Genomic DNA, 15954 nt, shown 5'->3' on the forward strand with positions numbered 1-15954 from the left:
ATGGCCAATATGCACATGAAAAGATGTTCAACATCATTAGTCATTAGCGAAACGAAAATAAAACTACAATTAGATGCCACTTCGCAACCACTAGGGTCGATATAATAATAATTACAACAAAAGGGACAATAATAAGTGTTGAAGAGGATGTGGAGAAAATGGAACCCTCACATATTCCTTATGGGAACGTAAAATGGTGCAGCTGCTGTAGAAAACAGTTCAGCAGTTCCTCAAAAAGTTAAACACTGAGTTGTCATATGATCCAACAATTCCACTCCTAAGCAGACACATCTAGAAAGAAAATATTTTCAAACAAAAATGTGTACATGAATGTTCACAGCAGCATTAATCACAACATACAAAGGGCAGAAACAACCTAAATGTCAATCAACTGATGAATGGATAAACAAAATGTGGTATAACAGTATATTGAAATATTATTCACCCAAAAATGTAATGAAGTACTGATAGAGGCCACAACATGGACGAACCTTGTGAAAACATATGCTTAATGAAAGAAGCCAAACACAAAAGGCCACATACTGTATGAATCTATTTTGGTGGTCGCCAGTTGATGGGTAGAGGGGAGAATAAGGAGTGACTGCTAACATATATTAGCTTTTCTTTTGGGGGACACAAAAATGTTCTGGGATTAAAATCATGGTGATGGTTACACAATCCGTGAACATACTAAAAACTACTGAACTGTACTCTTTTAAATGGTGAATTTTACGATACGTGAATTCTGTTTAAAAAACTGAGAGATGTTCTACAAAATAATTGGCCACTCCTCTTCAAAAGTTTAGAGTCATGAAAGACAAAAAAGACTGAGGAACTGTCTCAGGTCATTAGACACTCAGTAGACTTGACAACTAAATGCAATGTAGGAAACAGGATTGGATCCTGGAATAGAAAAAGGACATTAGTAGGACAAATGATTAAATTTGAATAGTTTATAGTTTACTTAGTAATATTGCATTAATGTTAAATTTCTTATTTAGATACTTTTAACATGGTTATGTAAAAAGGTTAACATTAGGGAAAGCTGGGTGAAAAATATACAGAGAGTCTGTATATTATTTTTGCAAGTCTAAAGTTATTTGAAAGTAAAATAAATTATACAAAAGTTAAAAAGTTAGCAAATGTTAAAAAAGTTAAAAAGGTAAAAAAGAGTTAAAAAATGTACATGAGGGATCCCTGGTTGGCGCAGCGGTTTGGTGCCTGCCTTTGGCCCAGGGCGCGATCCTGGAGACCCGGGATCGAATCCCACGTCGGGCTCCCGGTGCATGGAGCCTGCTTCTCCCTCTGCCTGTGTCTCTTTCTCTCTCACTGTGTGCCTATCATAAATAAATAAAATCTTAAAAAAAAAAAATGTACATGAAAGATGTTAAAAAATTGTACATGATGCAAGTCAGCAGCTGGTAAGTTTTTTTTTTTAAATTTTTATTTATTTATGATAGTCACAGAGAGAGAGAGAGAGGCAGAGACACAGGCAGAGGGAGAAACAGGCTCCATGCACCGGGAGCCTGACGTGGGATTCGATCCCGGGTCTCCAGGATCGCGCCCTGGGTCAAAGGCAGGCGCCAAACCGCTGCGCCACCCAGGGATCCCTGGTAAGTTTTTTCTGTAAAATATCATATAGTAAATACTTTAGACTTTGTGAACCATATGGTTTTTGGGGCAAGTACTCAACTCTTCTGCCAAAGATGATATGTAAATTAGTGGGTGTGGCTGTGTTCCAATAAAATTTTATTTATAGTTTTTAATTTTTCTGTAATTTTCAGATATCACAAAATATTCTTTTTTTGGATTTATTCCCCACCATTTAAAAATGTAAAGTCCATCCTTGGCTCACATGCCATGCAAAAACAGGCACCAGAGCCAGATTTGGCCCACATGCCATAAACTGCAGACTCTCTGGGTCAGAATTTGGCAATGTAAGGGGCACCTTGCTGGCTCAGTCAGAAGAGCATGTGACTTTTGATCTCGGGGTCATGAGTTCAAGCCCCACACTGGGTGTAGAGATTATTTAAGCAAGTTAATTTAAAAAAAGAAGAAGAAGAAGAATTTGCCAATGTGTGCTTCAGTTAAAAAAAAAAAAAAGTGCTTCATATCAATTAAGTTTGGCAACACTAGGGCAGCCTGGGTGGTTCAGCGGTTTAGCGCTGTCTTCAGCCCAGGGTGTGATCCTGGGGTCACAGGATGGATCCTGGGGTCGCGGGATGGATCTTGGGGTCGTGGGATGGAGTCCTGCGTCGGGCTGCCTACATGGAGCCTGCTTCTCCCTCTGCCTGTGTCTCTCGTGAATCAATAAATAAAATCTTAAAAAAAAAAAAAAAAGTTTGGCAACCCTAGATTAAACAAGGTTAGATATGTTTATTATAGAACATCTCAGTATATTTAATGTGGTACTATACACTGAAAAGTTCCAGAAAGGATAATGATATACAGCATTTTCTAAACTTATTTTTACTATGGAACACTTTTTTCTTCAGATTAGTGGCTTGAAGAATACACTTTGGAAATGCCGATTCAGGTACTTTTATAAAGGAAAATTTCAGATTAAGAAGTATTAGAGACATCAATAAATTACAATAATTTTACCTAGCACCGGGACAATATCTGAATAAGCATTTCACAACTTTTTTTTTTTTTTTTTTTTTAATCTTAGGAAACACAAAGCAGGAAGGTAAACACAGGCAGGAAGTCTTGGCTCAAACCCAATCTATTTTTTGGGAGAGGGTAGGATGTGAGCAGAATTGATTCATAATATGGAATCTTTGCTCCATTAGACAATGTAAGCATTCTTACAGGTTTTGAAAAAGTGATCTGGTTTTAGGAACTTCGACGTTTGATTAGAAAACTAAAGTTAAGCTAGGGGCACCTGGGTGGCTAATTCAGTAAGCATCCAACTCTTGATTTTGGCTCAGGTCAGGATCTCAGGGTCCTAGGATGAGCCCTGGGGCTCAGTGGGAGGTCTGCTTGTCCCTCTGCCCCTCCCCTCACTCATACTTGCTCACAAGCGCTCTCTCTCTCTCTCAAATAAAATCTTAAAAAAAAAAAAAAAAAAAAAAAGGAAAGAAAGAAAAGAAAACTAATGATACGCTAGAAGCATTACCTGTAGGAGGATGAACTAGCAAGTCAAGTCCCTAAGAGGACTGGTTTTAAATGCTGGATGAAAAGTTAACTGACAGATTGCAAAAATTCCCTCATTAGCCACAAGAGCTATACAACACATTGCTGGGGAGAGGATTAAAGAGGGATTTGCGTCCCAGGGAGGAAAGGCTGGCCTGAACAACCCTGAGGGGCCCTTCTGACTGAGGCTCCTCAATTCTGTGATCCAAAGAGTTCACTGGCTTCTCCTGATCAAACACAAAGTCTTCAGCAGCATTTCCAAGTTATTCTAAGAACATAAGCCATGACCCAATGGGGTGGGGTACCTCCTTAGTTATTTAACAAACATTTAAGAAGCCCTTATCATATGGGCCATTCCAAAGTCCTTGAAAAGGATGGTGCACAGGACAACCAGGAACAGATTACATTAATTCATACCCACTGGCCTTACTTCTAGAAAACGTAGGCTTGGTGGAAGTGTCAAGAAAAGAGGGCAGAAAAAAGAAGTCAATCAGCACCATAAAGATTGAAAATAGTTACTCAGAATCAGACACTTCAAGTTGGAAAGGACTTCCATTTAATACCTATATACCTCCTTCAATAGGGAATTCATTACCTTTCGAGGGAATCCATTCCATTGCTGGTCACATTCTAAGTCCAGAGAATCCACCCATTTGGGTCCTAGTTCTATCACTTTCAACCCCAAAGATAAAAGTGGAAGCACTCTTCACCATAACATTTTTCCCCCCGTTTTTAAAGACAGTTTCCTTCCACTGTTCTCTTTTTTAGGCTAAACATCTCAATACTTTCAAAGATCCGGAACCGGCTCCAGGTGCCTCAAAGAAAAGAACGGGTATCTAGTACTCACAGCAGGAAAGCACTTAAAATCAGTGGACTTCCAGCATCAGGATACACGGCAGGTTTACGTCCAAAACGTTCCCAGGTTCCGACCCAGCTTCTAAATCAGAGGTCTGTCTCATTTGAGTCCTACATTGTAAAGCATGACTCCCGGGGCATTTCAAAACAGACAGTGTAAGGGCCGTATTTTGAAGAACACTGTCTCATTTTTACAAATGAGGAAACTCAGGCTCAACAGGTGATGGATCGGGCCCATAACGCACAATCGGCTGAAAGCGAAGGTCTAGCTCGGTTCACCCCGATTCCCAGGCTCGGCCTCTCCACTGGAGGTAAAATCATTTAAAGCGCATCCACCTGAGAGAGGCAGTCTGGAGACGGGGACAGAAGGAGGGTTAAGAGTGAGCCCCTGCCCAGAAAGGAGAGCTCGTGGGAAGCCTTCTCCCTTCTCGGCTCCTCAGTTTCCCCAAACTGTAATCACAGGACAGAAGGCCGCCAGGCGAGCCGGACCTCGCTCCTGCGGCGGAGGGTCCCGGGCGGAGCCGGGGTTGGGCTCTGCGCCGCCGGGCCAGGTGTCTCAGCCCGCGGGCCGGGTTAAGGCAGACGCCCTGCTCACGTCCCTCGCCCTCGACAGCGCCTAAGCGACCACCTCAGCCCAACACTCACCTGCCTCCGTTCAGCTAACGCCGCTGAGGCTACCCAGCTTGTCCGTCTGTCCGGCGCCCGCCACTGCGTCCCTCAGGCTGCCGAGTTAGACCGGCGATCCCTCCTACGCACACTCGGGTCACCTGACGCAGAACTGCCGCCCCCTCCGAGGACTTCCGGCCGCAACCGGAAAGGGCTAGTCCGCTGCGCGGTTCTCCCGCCCAGATGAGGGGCTCTAAGGTTCCGCCTGAGGGCCGGAAGCGGAGAAACGGGCTTTTTGGCAGCTTTTCAAAGAGCCTGGGTCCTGGCAAGGAAAGTACCAGATAGGCTTGGAACATCTTGTTGCATCAGGACGTAGGGATGCTGAGAATCAGAACAATGAGAACATGTTAAAGGACGCAGGAGCTAACCGGAAGGAAATACCACTGGCCCAATCAAGGCAGTTTGAGCATCAAAATACATGATGATGGTGACAGAATATAACTAATGGAATAAAATGGTAACCCACGACTCCCTGCTGATATAAATAAGTAAATAAAGAGGGGGAAAGGAAGACCTCTCCTTTTAGTAGAATGCCACCTAACAAGACTGATGGAGTTAGATCAATAATGAATGGTAAAACTAGAGGAACAGGGTAAATACACAGTTACAGGGTCTCCCATAAATTACTTATCGATTACCAAAGGGAAATGGTAATTTTACAGAGGTATAACCTCGAAGAACAAGTGAATCACAGTGATTAAGCTAACATTGCCAATTATAGCTCAAGTAAAGATCATGTTCCTTCCAATAATTTGCACTGAGAAGGACACACATGTCTTCTACGATATTTCTGTCAAAAATGTATGACCCAAATCTCAGGAGGAAGCATGAAATAAACCCAAATCGAGGGCACTCGAAAGACAAAGGCTGAGGAACTATCCTGGTTTAAAAGAGTTTAAAGAGGCATGACCACAAAATGTGTGTGATTCTAAACTGGATTCTGAGGGCGATGGGAAGCAGAATAAGTGTAATGCACAATATTGGGAGAAGTGACAAATTTGAATATAGATTGAGGACTAGCTATTAATCCTTATTGTAGCAACATTAAATTTTCTAAATTTGATCACTATATTGTGTTTAAGAGAATGTCTTTGTTCTTAGAAAATATTCCCTGAAATATTGAGGGGTTAAAGGGCACAATGACTCTACCTCATTTCAAATTACTCAGAAAAAAGTGGATTGTGTGTGTATGTGTGGCGGGTGAATGATTAAGTAAATGAGGCAAAATATAAACAAGTGGTGAATCAAGGTAAAAGGCACATGGGAGTTCCTTATATCGTTGTTGCAACTTTTATTTAAATTATTAAATAAAAGACAAATCTTTTACAAGACAAAATCTTTGCTTTCATGTCTAGTGGGAAAAGTATTGAACATGTGATCACAAAACTAACAGGCTACTTATCCTGAAGATAATAATAGCTCACATTTGCTGAGCTTAACTAAACACACTCCACACAAGAGTTCATTTGGCCCTCACAGCAGTCCTTTGAATGGTTTTGGTGTTTATCTCCATTTTACAAATGGATAAAGGAAAACTTTTTAAGGTTTACACAATTTTTGGATGCCTGGGTCGTTTAGCAGTTGAGCATCTGCCTTTGGCTCCATGATCCTGGAGTTCCAGGATTGAGTCTCACATCAGGCTCCTGCGAGAAGTCTGCTTCTCCCTCTGCTTCTCGCTGTGTCTCTTGTGAATAAATAAATAAAATCTTTTTAAAAGTTTACACAATTTTATCACTTAATTAAAAATGTCCAACTCACATACTGATAGCTGGTAGAGATGCAATTTGCACCTAGGCAGTTGTTCTCTGGAGTTTTTGACAAACATTTATTAACTGCCTACAATTATCCCAGAGGCTGTAGTAGAGATTGAGTCTGAGTAGGTAGTAGATGAAGGTAGTAGATGAAATAAACTCATAGATGAAATTCATCATCTGCTGGTCTTCTTTTCAGGTTTCTGTGAACAGGGAGTAACACAGGACGTGTTTATAGCCACACAAACCTGGATCTGAGTTCAGGCTCTGAGAAAAATAAAAGCAGCTTTTGATATCCCAGAGCTAGCCTGGCACTCACAGGTAGTCCTTGGTGTTCTCCTGTTGAATATATGCTCTCCCCCAAATTATTTAACATAAGCCCCAAATCTAAAGTCCTTTCTAACCCTCTGTTATTGAGATACTCCATCATTCCTCATGGTTTGCATCCTTCACTTTCTGATAACCAGTAATAAGCCCAACCCATCCAACCACAGGTGTATTCCTGGTAGTCTTCGACTGAAGGGCATTGAAAGTCCCCATGCTTACTAGCTATGTGAATTTAGATGAGCAGTTTCACTTACAGAAGTCCCCATTTCCTCATTTGTTTATTGGGGAAATTTATTTCTTCGGAAGGTTGTTGTAAGGATATAGAACAGGCTTAGCACTGAATGAGCTCTCAGTATACCTTAAAAAAATTCCTGCTTGAGCTTTCTCCTTTGAAAAAGTCACAGAGTACCATCATTATGAAAAGACAAGGGAGTACCAGCTTCAGTTAAGACAAAGTTGCCAAATATATTATCCTTTGCTGTTTTTGTTGGGTTCAACAGGCAGACTAAAGGCAAGAGTTCAACTTTTCCTTTGTCAGAAATGAGGTCATTCTCATGGTCTCTTCTGGAAAACAAAAACCACATTCCTGAAACTTCAATGTTAGGGAACCAACACTGTTTATTTCTTCCTGTTCTTGGTATTAAAGACATTCCCAAGAAATAACAGAATTGGAACTAGCAAACTTGGAAGCACTTCAGCTTCAAAAATATATCAAGTAATACCTTCTCTATTTTAGCACACTAAGTAAGGCACTTATGGACCGCAAAAGCACCCTGTTGGTGATGTTTGCGTCTATCCTGTCAGGACCCAGCTTCTGGTCCTTCCTAATATTATTTAATGCTTACAACAAATTGTGATGAGTAAAAAATATTCAGTCCTGTGAGACAGAATAGAATAAATAGAAATGTTCTGATTTCTTCCTGTGCCTGTTCTGAGCATCCCAAGGGTTCTCATTTTAACAGCTCAAATCTTCCTTTTGCCCCCTTCCTTCCTCTCCCCTTAATCTTCTGATACTAATACTAATACTGGCAGCTAATATTTATTGAATGTTTATTAATGTGCTACATACTAGGCTAAGGGTTTTATACAATTTAATCCTCACCCCTGAATCATGAATCAACTATTATTACACGTGAGGAGCAAGAGGCCCAGAGAAGTTAAGCAGCATACCCAATGCCTCACAGCTGAGGCTGAAGATTGGAATCTGCCTACAAAGCCTGCTCCTGTTGGAATGCTGCATCACCACCCTGGGCCAGAGAGTAGACTCTATGAAGATAAGTGGAGACTAGGAGCACAAGACAAGTAGGAGGCCACTGCAGAGACTCGAGGGAGCAGGAATATCAGTCAAGGAGTTTGAAGGGCCAAGAAGGTTGAATAGTGGGAAAAGGCAAGTAATTGGGTAGGAGAAAACTATGATTAAGGACTTGAGACCTCAGATATGTATCTGCCAGGTGAGGAGAGGCAAGAAATCTGGTAGACCTTCTGGCTTACTGGATCTGTTGAGGTTCACAGGTCCTTTCCCTTCTCTAAGCCTTAGTTTTCTCTTCTGTTCAATGCAGGGAAGAGATTCCAAGATCCTAGGAACCAGCCCAGCTCTGGTAGATGCCATCACTTTTTCCTCCAATCTCTTCATCTGACATGGGGGAGAATATATCCTGAGCCTGGCCCATCCCCACCCTCATTCTAGGATGAGGTCAGCCTCCCCTCATGGGTACAGGAAGCTCAGAGAGGAAGACCATGTGTATAGACAGAAGGGAGAAAAAGCTAGAGAAAGCATCCCCTAATCCTTCTCAATTCCAACCCTTCCATAGAGGAAGTTGGTGGGTTAGGCACATGGCCTCATCAGTTACCCAACCCAGGGCAAATGTGCAAATATTTGCTGCATGCCTCAGGCCATTAAGCCTTGTGCCCCAGGACAGCTCAGGGTCTGGTTCTTCTGCCTCCTGTTGGAGCCTGGCCTAGGACTCTGCCCATATGGTGACCTGCTGGCTGAGGGCAGAGTGAACAAAGGCTGCTTCCTAGGTTCGGGTCTGGATAGTATTATTTGTTTAGGAACATGGCCACAAGGTGGTATCATGGCCATATTCTGGAATCTTCTGCCTGGGTGATAGGCTCTTCCCAGAGGATTCTGGGATGTTCCCAACATGTGAGGCGTGGACAAAAGGCTAGAAAACCAAGGAAGGGAGAAACTGGTGAAAGAGAGGAAAAATCTGGAAGGCACTAAGAAATCATGAGGTCCAATTCCTAGGCAGTGTAGGGAGGGAGGCGGGGCACTCATTGGGCCTCCCATCTCTGCCCTGAGCCCCTGGAAGCCCATACAAAAATGGTCAAGGTCTTAAGTGTTCAGCTCCACAGATTTTTACATTTGTACACACTCGTGTAATACCCACACAGACCTGTGCTGTGCAGTATAATGGCTTTTAGCCTCATGGGTGCTTGAAATGTGGAATCCAAAGTGAGACACACATTTTGAGTATCAAATACACACCAGATTTTTAAAGACAGAATGAGGAAAAGAAGGTAAAATAGATCATTGATAATTTAAAAATATTGATTACATGTTGAAATAATATTTTATGCATGGATTACATAAAATGTATTATTAAAATTAATTTCCCTTGTATTTCTACTTTTTAAACTGTGGATAGAAAATTGCAAATTACAGGATACCTGGGTGGCTCAGTGGTTGAGTGTCTGCCTTCAGCTCAGGGTGTGATCCCTGGGTCCTGGTATTGAGTTCTGCTGGGGCTCCCTGTATGGAGCCTACTTCTCCCTCTGCCGGTGTCTTTGCCTCTCTCATAAATAGATAAATAAAATCTTTTAAAAAAGAAAATTGCAAATTACATTTGTGGCTCACACTAGAGTTCTACTGTCGAGCACTGGTGTAGACAGAGTCTGATTTATTCATCTGTGAAAAAGGAACTCAAAGAGGTGGAGCTGATGTTCACACTGCCCACTGCTCTGCCACACTGTGGCTGAGTGGGATGGGAAATCAGGTTAGTTTGAACTCTGAGCCCATGGATGGACTGAACAGACTGGATGGACTGCTATTTGACCTCTTCCACGGTCATACCTTCTTTGAGACCTAAATCTTCTGTGGGGATCTAAAGTACACTTGCCCATTCTGTGTTGGGAGCATCAAGGAATAGGGCTTCCTGGAGGGAATGATTAAGCTGATACTTGAAAGATGAATAGGAACAAGCCAGATAAAAGAGAATATTTTAGGCAAAGGGAATGGCATGTACAAAGGCCTTAGGAGGGACTAGTGGTTGAGGAAATTAAACCAGCTCTATGTCACTAGAGCAGAGAAGTGGGGAGGGATCTAGTAGGCTCAGATCCTGCATGGTATGACAGTCTTCAACCTGAAGAACAGGGTGGGTCAGGGGACAGACCTGACTAGGGCTGTGTTAGAAAGATTAGACCTGCTGTGATTTGGAGAATCGTTATTCTTTTTTTTTTTTTTTTAAGATTTTATTTATTTATTTATGAGAGACACAGAGAGAAAGAGAGAGGCAGAGACACAGGCAGAGGGAGAAGCAGGCTCCATGCAGGGAGCCTGACATGGGACTCGATTCTGGGTCTTCAGGATCATGCCCTGAAGGTGGCGCTAAACCGCTGAGCCACCCGGGCTGCCCGAGAATCGTTATTCTAAGAGAGAAACCTGAGAGCCTGTGAGGCAAAGGGCTTGTTAGTGTTCTACAGCGAGTCAGAGGGTAGAGCCCAGACAGGAAGGACCAGGAAGTGCAAAAGGGACCAGAAACTTTCAAAGACAACCTTCTTTGTTCGGTTTCCCTAGGAGGTGCTGGCTTTAGGTGCCCACTAGATGGCAGCAGAGGCTGGAGTAAACACTGTGGACCTTGAAAGGGCCCCCAGTGCTGTTTCTACCAGGCCTTCCTGCTCCCACCTCCCTAGTCTGGGCTTGAAGGGCCTCCTCCCTGGGGCCCCTTGTCCAGACCCAAGAGTAGCAGGAAGACCACTGGGTGCCAAGAGGTTCAAAGTCTGGTTCTAGCTCTAACTGCCATCTGCTGTTGACTTTGGTCAAATTCACAGATAAAAAACTGTGCTTGAGAACTTGAGTCCTTGGCTGTAGAAATGGGAGATTTATTATTTAGTTTATTGGGCCTGAGTTCTGCAGTCAGATCTCCCTCTGGCCTCCTGATCTTTCTTTTATGCTCCCCACCTACCCTCTAAATCCTGCTGAGTGAATTAGACTCCCAGGGCCTCTCAAGGGCCTCAAGGGCCAGTCTAACCCCAAGAGGGAAGGAGGGATTGTGAGCTAAGGTCTCTCAGAGCCAACAGACAACCCAGGTTTCAACCTCAGCCTGTGTAGAATGAAAAGATGGATAAGCAGCAGAGCTTTGGACCAGTCCTATCTCCTCCCTGTGCCTCCACTGTGAAGTGGGGTAAAGAGTTATTGCCTGCCTATTCTCATTTCACTGCTGGGTGGGGTCATCAGATGTATCAAATAAAAACACAGGATACCCAGTTAAATTAGAATTTCAGATAATCAAAAATAATTGCAATGTCCAGAGCATACACTTACACTAAAAATTATTCACTGATTTCTGAAGTTCAAATATAACTGGGCTTCTCTCTTTTATCTGACAACCCTACCACTTGGGGTTGGTCAGAATATAAATGTCAAGTGCCATCTGAATAGGAGGGTTGTGATTCTTGCCCTCAATGTCATTCTATCCTATAACCCCAAGGCCCTCTGTGGCTGCCACGTTGAGCTAGACACAGCTCTCAGGGTCCGTTCTGCCCCCTTGTTCCTATCCCAACAGTTCTGGGAGTGGGATCTCATGCCCAGTTCATGTGGGCTACTCATGACCTAATGTCAGTGAGCTTGTTTTCCATTCTCTGATCCTTACCATAATCCCTGGGAAGTTAAAAAAAAAAAAAAAAAAAAGGCAAAGCAAACCAAAACCAAAAAACCAAAAAACAGAAAAGGTAGGCATGAGCTTACCAATCAATAGATTACATCATAGGGATTCAGCCAAGATAAGGGATTTAAGGGATTTGCCCCAAGCTGCCCAGTGAGAAGTGGAGCTAAAGGTTGAATTCAGGGTGTGGATAAGGATCTATTGAACCTCTTAAGACCCTACTAGCAGGCTGGAGTCAGTTGGGAGAATGGAAGGAGCCCACATTCTGCAGCGTGGGGGACTGGACGTTAAATTAGTTACACTGCGATCCTGCCTGCCTCCTGCCTTCAAATCCCCTCCTACTTATCAAAGGCCATTGAAGTACCCTATATGCACTCACATTAATCCTCATGGTATAGGTACTATTCTTATCTCCATTTTACCAATGAGGCACAAAGAGGCAAAAAGATTTGCCTTGGGTACGCTGGGTGGCTCAGCAGTTTAGTGCCACCTTTGGCCCAGGATCTGATCCTGAAGACCCAGGATCGAGTCCCATGTCGGGCTCCCTGCATGGAGCCTGCTTCTCTCTCTGCCTGTGTCTCTGTCTCTCTCTGTGTGTCTCTCATGCATAAATAAAATCTTAAAAAAAAAAAAAAGAAAGGATTTGCCTAAGATCGCACAGAAAGTAAGGGAGAGGCCAGGACTCAAATCTGGGTCTGTCCTGGGTTTATGCTATTCCATTACACAGCTTTCCCCATCCCAGGTACTGAATACACACTCTAGATAGATAAATCAATCTACAAACAATGACAGTTTTGTTTCTTCCATTTCAGACATGACAATTTTATTATTATTATTATTATTATTATTATTATTATTATTATTAAAGACAGAGAAAGAGAGCATGAGCAGGGGGAAAAGGCAAAGGGAGAGGGAAAATCAGATTCCTTGCTGAACAAAGGGCCCAAAGCAGGCCTTGATTCCAGGACTCTGAGATCATGACCTGAGCCAAAGGCAGATGTTTAATTGCCTAAGCCACCCAGGTGCCCCTGTATTTCTTTTTCTTATGTTATTGCACTGGCTGAGACTTCCAGTAGCATTAACAGTAGGTACGCATGACATATACCTGAATCTTTCTGTGTTACTTATGTATTGCTGTATAATAAATACCTCAAAACCTAGAATCTTAAAAACAACAAACATTTATCATGTCACACAATTTCTGAAAGTTAGGAATTAAAGAGTAGCTTAGTTGAGTGATTCTGGCTCAAGGTCTCACAAGGTTACAGTAAAGTTATCTGCCAGATTTCTTCAAAGAAAATATGCAAATGGCCAGTAAGCATGAAAAGACAATCAACATCATTATATGTCAAAAATGCAAACAAAACCCATAATGAGATGCCACTCTAAACCTACTAATGATGACTATAAGATAGACAATAATAAATGTTGGCAAGGATGTGGAGAAATCAGAATTCTCAAAATACTGCTGGTGAATATGTAAAATAATGTAGCCACTTTGGAAACAGTTTGGCAGTTCTTCAAGTGGTTAAAGATAGAATTATCACATAATCCACCAATTCTACTCCTAGGTATGTGCCTAAGAGAAATTAAAACATATGTTCACATGAAAAGTTTTACATTAATGTTGGTGGGAGGATTATTCATAATAGCCAAAAAGTGGAAACAATCCAAGAGTCCATCAGCTAATGAATAAATTAATAAAGTGAAGTGTATCTATACAATGGAATATTATCCAGTCATAAAAAGGAATGAAGTACTAATATATGCTACAACACAAATGAACCTTAAAAACATTATGCTAAGTGGAAGAAGCTAGTCACAAAGGCCGTATATTGTATGATTCCATGTATATGAGATGTACAGTATAGGCAGCTCTATAGAGACATGAAGTAGATTAGTTGCTACTCAGGGGGAGTGAGGAAGGCAAAATGACTGTTATTTGTTGCAGGGTTTGTTTTTGGAATGATGAAAATGTTCTGGAATTAGGTAGTGGTGATGGTTGCACAAATTTGAACATACTTAAAACTATTAAGTTGTATACCTTAAATGGGTGAATTGTATGGTATGCGAATGATATCTCAATAAAGCTATTATCAAAGGTGGAGGGTGGGAGAGGTCAGGTGGTGCTGTACTCGTTCATCTGAAGTAGGGGGAAGGGCAGAGGGAGAGGGAGAAGCAGACTTCCCACTAAGCAGGGAGCCCAACATGGGGCTCAATCCCAGGACCTGAGATTGTGACCTGAGCCAAAGGCAGATGTTTAATCAACTGAGCCGCACGGGTGCCCCTGAGATGTCTAGTTTTAAACACAGTTGTGTCTCATTACTTATTCCCTCAGACCCAGGGCTAGGCTCAGTTTATGCCTGGTATGCTTGGGGCTGAACTCCTACCTGGAAATCTTATGAGGGATAGTCCTATACCCAGATTCCTACTCCTTAGTCCTGGGATCTCCCAGAAGAAGACTGCCTTCTGGGCTTCCTCCCAGATGTCAGACTTCATCTGCCCATTGAGTTTCTTCTGATCTGCCCCAGCCAAATGGGATAAATTCCCAGATGCGGCAGCATCAGCTGCAGTCCTTCAGCATCTGCAGCAGCATTGGAGTGGATGCCTCTGTCCTCCTGGGCAGCCCCCAACCAATGACTGCGCACAGTCAGGGCACTAGGGCCTGCCTATTTCTGCCCAGTTGGAGCTCTTGTGTGGGCAATCTTTGTACCAGAGCTCCTTGTTGGCTGGCTGAGATCTGCTCAGAATGGCACCACAGTATGATGCTCTTACCCAGCTCTCCTTCCCTTCTACTCTCTCCCATAGATGTCACACTTGCAACATTCTGAAGGCTTTCTCTGCCCAATCCTGGTTCCTCCCCACCTCCTTTATCGATCACAGGCATTTCCTCCAATATATCTCTTGCACTTTCTAATTCCATCTTGATGGTGGCTTCCTAGAGGACCCAACTGACACTTAGGCCCTAGCTCCCCTGGGCTGCCAGACCCTGTCCCTGCAGGGAATGTATTCCTCTCCATCTCCCAACTTGAGCATGCTCTGTCCCTCCTCCCCTCCTTTCTCTGTTCAGGGCCTCCCCCCGTACCTGGCAGTAGTAGACACTCATGACTATTTGTTTTTGAATGAATGCAGAATGCTCTGGAGCTAGGTACTGCCTGCATCATTCTCCTGGCACAGATTGCTGAGAGCGACCTCCAGGTGGGGTAGAGAAGGCAAGCTCCCAGGGCTCTAGGCAGTGGGGAGGAAGACTCCAAGATGGGGAGGTGGTAGGGGAGGCAAGAGCCACCCAGTGTCACAGGAGGTCCTCCCCACAGGCCAAGAAAAATCTGACCTATGTTCTCCCCTCGTTTACTGTGTGACTCCTGGCAAGTTATTCCTCTTCTGGAGCCTTACTCCATCCATCTCAACAATGGGATGAGAAGCCCTGTCCTGCCTGTCTCCATAGGGAGGGGCAGGGGTTGTGAGCACCAAATGAGGTCATGCTTTGGAAAGGGCAGGATACACTGGGTCCTGGGCCTGGGGTCAGGGTGTGGAGGGAGAGAACAGGCAGAGAAGGAAGGAAGAGAGAAGAACGAAGAGAGAGAAACAGACACATAGGCACACCAAAGGAGGAAACCATGAGACATAATGAGGGAATGAGTGAGAAAGAGAAGAGGGAGGGAGGAGAGGAATGAGAAGACATTAAGAAACAAAGAGAGGAAAACATAGAGGAAAAAATTAAAAGAGAAACAGGATAAAGAGGGAGACAGGGATACTCAGAGCCAGAAAGGCACAAAGAAATGAGATAGAGAGGGAAGAAGGGGAGAAGGGACAGAGAAGAGTGGCACAGAGAGGGGAGAGAAAGAGAAGAAAGAAAGAAGAAGAAAGAAAGAAAGAAGAAAGAAAGAAAGAAAAGAAAGAAAGAAAGAAAGAAAGAAAGAAATAAAGAAAGAAAGAGGAGAAAGAAAATGAGATGAAGAGTTAGAGTCAGGAGAAGATGGAGAGGGAGGGATAGAAATGAGGAGAATTAGCCAGAGAGGGAAAGAGACCAAGAGATGGAAGGATGAGAGAGAAGCCAAAGGAGCCAGAGTGATGGGGACTCATGGACAGAGAGAGGGATAAGATCCCGGGGACCCCTGCCTCTCATCCCCCTGGGACCTACCGTGTACCCTTCCTCACCTGAGAGAGGTGGGGTTCCAGAGCAAAGCCTCAACTCCCCTTTTGTCTGCAAGGCTGGGCCTGTCCTGTCCTGCTGGTTTGGCTTCTGCGATCTCTGTGCCAAAGCCTCTGAGGGGCACTCCAGTGGGAGGCAGGGCTCCAAAGTCTATCCTGTAAGTTGACTGACGAGGCCACGGGGT

At 43.5% G+C, this 15954-nt stretch overlaps 1 protein-coding gene across 5 annotated transcripts in view; it reads right to left on the reverse strand.

The window, feature by feature from the left end:
* The window catches only part of RNF185 (ring finger protein 185), a 36060-nt gene extending 31272 nt beyond the window's left edge, over positions 1-4788 (reverse strand). For 2 of the 5 annotated variants that reach the window (XM_041728649.1, XM_041728650.1), the window contains exon 1: positions 4636-4788. The gene's annotated coding sequence lies outside the window, so the exon portion shown is untranslated. The remainder of the gene's footprint in view (positions 1-4635) is intronic. The other 3 variants (XM_041728652.1, XM_041728648.1, XM_041728651.1) reach the window with 2 other exon arrangements.
* Between the last annotated feature and the right edge of the window lie 11166 nt (positions 4789-15954).

This window comes from Vulpes lagopus, chromosome 14, assembly GCF_018345385.1.
Source record: "Vulpes lagopus strain Blue_001 chromosome 14, ASM1834538v1, whole genome shotgun sequence".
Classification (NCBI taxonomy): Eukaryota; Metazoa; Chordata; class Mammalia; order Carnivora; family Canidae; genus Vulpes; species Vulpes lagopus.